Below are 5,568 nucleotides of genomic sequence, written 5' to 3' on the forward strand. Positions count from 1 at the left end.
AAAAAAAAAAAAAAAAGTGCTGGGATTACAGGCATAAGCTACTGCGCCCGGCCTGGGAGCCTAACTTTTGCTTCCACTCCTGGTTGGCTCTGGACTGATTCAACCTACATGGATCTTCTAGAACTTGTTTCTGTTTAATCACCAGAGTTCATTGGTAGCAGTGTCCATACTTTTGAAAATGAAGCAAATGCTTATGCTTCGAAGAGTCAGTGAGAGAACCCATACTTTGCCTGCTTCTTGTGCCTGGCCTTATCCCTTCTCCCTCATTTAACCCACTGGTGGTGGTGGGTGGTGGAGCATTAGTGGCACTGGTGTGTTATTATCCATATTTTGCAGATGAATACATTGAGATTCAGAAAGGTTAGGTAATGTGCTCCAGGCCACACAGCTAGTTAATAGGCAAGCCAGGAGGAGAGCATGGTGAAACCCATTATTTGTTGTTGCTTACTCTGCTTTTTACCTGTCACTAGTATTTAATCCAGCAAAAGGAAAAACATTTCTTGAAAACAGATAAAGTCAGCACTATCAAATAAATGAAAAATCAGAGGCCTTTTGACTTGCTATAGATGGTACTGGCGTCTACTATTTCTCTACTACTTTAACACATAAAATGTTCCCTTGTTCCAGGAAAAAAGAACATCTCTGGGAGATCAAGAAAATAAAGCTGAGCTACTGTCTAGAATAGAGTGTTGGTGGGGTTTTTCGGGGGGGAGTGTGTGTGTGTGTGTGTGTGTGTTTTAGACATTAATTTCAGAGTAAACAATTAGTAAAAGTAACATTCCACAGATTAATTTTAATTAAAACATTTCGTTGGAATAGTTCCTCATTTGTGTTAAATGTAGGGGTGTCTGAACTCAATATAAGCCTGTTGGAAAGGTATGAACAGGAAAAGTTCCTGAGAACTGAGAGTTGCTATAGAGAGAAAGTTGTCATTATCTTCATTTGAAACATTTGGTAGCGGTAGACATAGATTCTAGAGTTTTTGTTTGTTTCTTTTTTTGAGCCGTAATCTCGCTCTGTGGCCCAGGCTGGAGTGCAGTGGGATAATTTCGGCTCACTGCAACCTCCACCTCCTGGTTTCAAGCAATTCTCCTGCCTCAGCCTCCCAAGTAGCTGGGATTGCAGGTGCCCACCATCACTCCTGGCTAATTTTTTGTATTTTTAGTAGAGAAGGGGTTTCACCATGTTGGTCAGGCTTGTCTCGAACTCCTGACCTCAGGCGATCCGCCCACGTTGGGCTCCCAAAGTGCTAGGATTACAGGCACGAGCCACTGCCCCTGGCTGATTCTAGAGTTTTAGACCTAGAAGGAATATTGCAGATGATTTATAATTGAGCCATTTATTTATTTATTTACTTTTGAGATGGAGTCTCGCTCTATTACCCAGACTGGAGTGCAGTGGTGCAATCTTGGCTCACTGAAACCTCTGCCTCCTGAGTTCCAGAGATTCTCCTACCTCAGCCTCCAAAATAGCAGGGATTACATGCGTGCACCACCCCAGCCGGCTAATTTTTGTGTTTTTAGTAGAGACAGGGTTTCACCATGTTGGTCAGGCTGGTCTCGAACTCCTGAGAGTTCACGCCTAGCGAGCCATTTCATTTTATGATGAAGTCTAGGCCTGTAGAAGGTGCAGTTAAGCTGTCTACCTCATTGACAAACTTTAGGCTAGAACCAGGTCTGATTTAAGGCTCAAGGCTGTTCTACTGTATGGAATTCTCCCTCCTCTGAGATACCTTGCTGGAAGAAAATATTCTCCTGAGGACCCACGTGTAAAGCAGGTACACTGGCTCTAGTCTCTAGTAGAAGGTGACTGGGGACTCCGACCCTATGTGCTTAGCGGAGGTTCCATTGGAACCTATTGGAAGGGTGGCTCGCCTCCTCTGCCAGCCACTCCTTGGTCTCAGTGAACGACCTGCTCACCAAGGAGGCTCCTTGGAGCACAGTCTGAAGATCACCCTGCACCTGCCACCCTCACCCCAGAGGTACTTGTTAGTAAAATGAGCATCTCTCAAGAGACACTAAGCACATCCTAATATTATCTAAGGCAGGAATCCTTTCATTTTCATTACTTTCTGTACTGTTTAACCGTTCTGGCTGGGTGCAGTGGCTCATGCCTGTAATCCCAGCACTTTGGGAGGCCGAGGCGGGTGGATCACCTGAGGTCGGGAGTTCGAGACCGGCCTGACCGACATGGAGAAACCCCGTGCCTACTGAAAATACAAAATTAGTCAGGCATGGTGGTGCATGCCTGTAATCCCAGCTACTTGGGAGGCTGAGGTAGGAGAATTGCTTGAACCTGGGAGGTGGAGATTGCAGTGAGCCGAGATTGTACCATTGCACTCCAGCCTGGGTAACAAGAGCGAAAGTCTGTCTCAAAACAACAAAAACAAACAAACAAACAAAAAAATCAGTTCTTGTTCAACAGTTCCTGTTCTGACTGCATTAACATTAATGTGTATACTTTTAGGGATTGATTTGTGGTCTTTAGGGATTTGGTGCACAATGCAGAAAAATAGAAACACTTGCCTCTGCTCCAAGAAAAGAGAAAGAAAGGAAAGAAAAGAAAAGAAAAACAACTTTTTCTTACAGAATATTATTTTGTTCTTTGCCCTGGCGGGGAGCCAGTGCACTTCATCCAGGCTCCCCCAGGCTCCCCGGAGAGTTTTCTTGCGCACATTTCTGAGAACAGATTTGGGATCAGGGTGGTGCCGCCTCTGGAATGACATGAATGGAAATGCCAAAATGCCGAACAGTGCTCCTTGTTCTCTGCTTTAAACCATTTTCCTGAAATGCATCTGCAAACATATCCAGGCAGAAATTATTGAAAGGAAGAGATTTTAAGTTTGCTGCTGGCGTCAATACCTCTGAATATAAAGGATAAAGACTCCTTGGATTAATCTCACAGACTTTCCCCAAGGTTTCTCATAAACATAATTTGGAAAATGTTTTCCTTGTCTGGTGTAAAAATTTTATTCTGAGTAAGATAATTCTATAAAAAGTTTTCTCAAGAATGAGCACGATATTGAGAAGTTGTTTTATTTTATTTTAAATTTTCTGTTGAGAAGGGACCAAGGTCAGCATCATGCGTGTGATTTCTGGGTGATCCAGGGAGTTTCATTGGCTTATTCTGAGAGGTGAAGCCAGCTGGACTTCTGGGTGGGGTGCGGACTTGGAGAACTTTTCTGTCTTACAAGAGGATTGTAAAACGCACCAATCAGCACTCTGTAGCTAGGATTGTAAAGTGCACTAATCAGCACTCTGTAGCTAGCTAGAGGTTTGTAAAATGCGCTAATTAGCACCCTGCAAAAACGTACCAATCAGCTCTCTTTGGCTAGCTAAAGGTTTGTAAAATGGACCAATCAGTGCTCTCTAAAATGGACCAATCAGCACTCTGTAAAATGTACCGATCAGCAGGACATGGGCAGGGACAAATAAGGGAATAAAAACAGCGCGCCCCCTCCTTCCAGGCTGTGGAACCTTCCAGGCTGTGGAACCTTTGTTCTTTCGTGGTTCACAATAAATCTTGCTGCTGTCCACTCTTTGGGTCCGCACCACCTTTAAGAGCTGTAACACTCACCGCAATAGTCCGCAGCTTCATTCTTGAAGTCAGCGAGACCAAGAACCCACCAGAAGGAACCAACTCCAGACACAGTTCCACAGCCAGGGGACAGTGGAGGTTTGCCTAGCTGTCTGGCAAAGCTCCTTTTTTTTTTTTTTTTTTGTCATAAAGGGCACAGGGAAAGGAGGGCGGGTAAATAGATTTGTGCAAACCTTTCAACACTAATGGAACAGACAAGGAGCAGATGCTGTCCTCCTGGCTGGTCAGTGAAATTGACTCTGTCCATGAAAGAAGCTGCATTTTCCCAGTGACTTGGGTGGAAGTACCTGGCACAGGAAACGGATACAGGGATCAGGGAAGCAAACTATTGTTAACAAAACCCTGGTTAAAAGTAGGTAGTAATTAACTTTTGCTTTTTCTTATTGTGATATGGAGGAAGTTCCTAAGGCTCTTAAGTCAATTTAGAAACCTTGTGTCTGATTGCATGAGTGTGACTGATATTCCAAAGCAAAGCGAATAATATTCATTTCAGTAAGGCTGTTGTTTCAGGTCACTGGAGAATATTATTTATTGTAGGCATTAAAATAAATTAATATACTTTATTTATTTATTTTGAGACGGAGTTTTGCTCTTGTCGCCCAGGCTGGAGTGCAGTGGCACTATCTCGGCTCACTGCAACCTCCGCCTCCCAGGTTTCAAGCGATTCTCCTGCCTACCTCAGCCTTCCGAGTAGCTGGGATTATAGGCGCCTGCCAGTACGTCCAGCTAATTTTTGTATTTTTAGTAGAGATGGGGTTTCACCATGTTGTCTAGGCTGGTCTCAAACTCCTAACCTCAGGTGATCCAACCGCCTCGCCCTCCCAGAGTGCTGGGATTACAGGTGTGAACCACTGTGCCCAACCTAAAATAAATTAATATAGTTTAAACATTCAACCTCTTTAAGAGCTTCCCCTCTGCCAGGGATGTGTAGGTATGGGATAGGGAGTGGGAAATCACAACGTTTTGGATTTTTAAAAATGTGAAAGTGTATGCACAATGACAGGCAGTACATGTGTTTTTCAGGAGCAGTAATTACTGGAAAAGTACATCTAGATTGATTGCTTTAGCGGCCTGAGTGAGATTGCAGCACCCTGGCTGGCTTGTGTGGGCTTTGGCCTGTTTTCTGTTGCCTGGAGGTCTGTAGTGTTAGGCAAGTCTGAAAACTTTTTTTGAAAACTAGGTAACACTTTTGCCCCGGTTCAGAGAAACAGACTGAGTTCTAGAAATCAGCTAACTTGTACTGAGAAGGTTTTATGTATCTTTAACAAATTCAGCCCACCGGGAGAGGAAAAGGAGAATTTCAGACTAGAAATCAGGAATTTTGTATATTCCCAAGTGAAGATTTTTCTTATAGGTTACAAGGAGGATAAGGCACAAATATATTATAAATATTAAAATGGACGAACCAATCGTATCTGGAAAATGTAGAGTTGTCTGGAAAAATCATCTTCGAAGCTTTACTTTTTGTACTATGCAACCTCTAATTTACAAATAACATCCAAATCATTCAAACGAACAGTGTCACAGGGCTGCACACCGCCAGGGGGCGCCATTTACATGGGACCCAGTGGGAGTAGAGCAGTGTGGTCGCCTGCAACTGACCAACCTGCCTTTTATCGCCCTTTCATGCTCCCAGCCCCTGCTGCTGTCCTGGGTTAGAACTTGAAAGTTTATACCAAACTCATGGGGTTTACAAGTGGAAACATCACACCCTTAGCATCGTGTTTCCTGAACACTCCATCTACAATAGCTTTTTCCCCATCTAAATCTGTGGCCAGGCACAGTGGCTCACGCCTGTAATCCCAGCACTTTGGGGTGCCAAGGCGACAGGTTACTTGAGGTCGGGAGTTCAAGACCAGCTTGGCCAACATGGTGAAACCCCATCTCTACTAAAAATACAAAAATTAGCTGGGCATGATGGTGCATGCCTGTAATTCCAGCTACTCGGGAGGCCGAGGCAGGAGAATTGCT

The 5,568-nt window shown here is 44.1% G+C and overlaps 1 protein-coding gene across 1 annotated transcript in view; it reads left to right on the forward strand.

The window, feature by feature from the left end:
• The window catches only part of PITPNC1 (phosphatidylinositol transfer protein, cytoplasmic 1), a 395,624-nt gene that overhangs the window by 8,454 nt on the left and 381,602 nt on the right, over positions 1–5,568 (forward strand). The window lies entirely within an intron of this gene.

The sequence above is a fragment of the Mandrillus leucophaeus genome, unplaced genomic scaffold, assembly GCF_000951045.1.
Source record: "Mandrillus leucophaeus isolate KB7577 unplaced genomic scaffold, Mleu.le_1.0 Scaffold585, whole genome shotgun sequence".
Taxonomy (NCBI): domain Eukaryota; kingdom Metazoa; phylum Chordata; class Mammalia; order Primates; family Cercopithecidae; genus Mandrillus; species Mandrillus leucophaeus.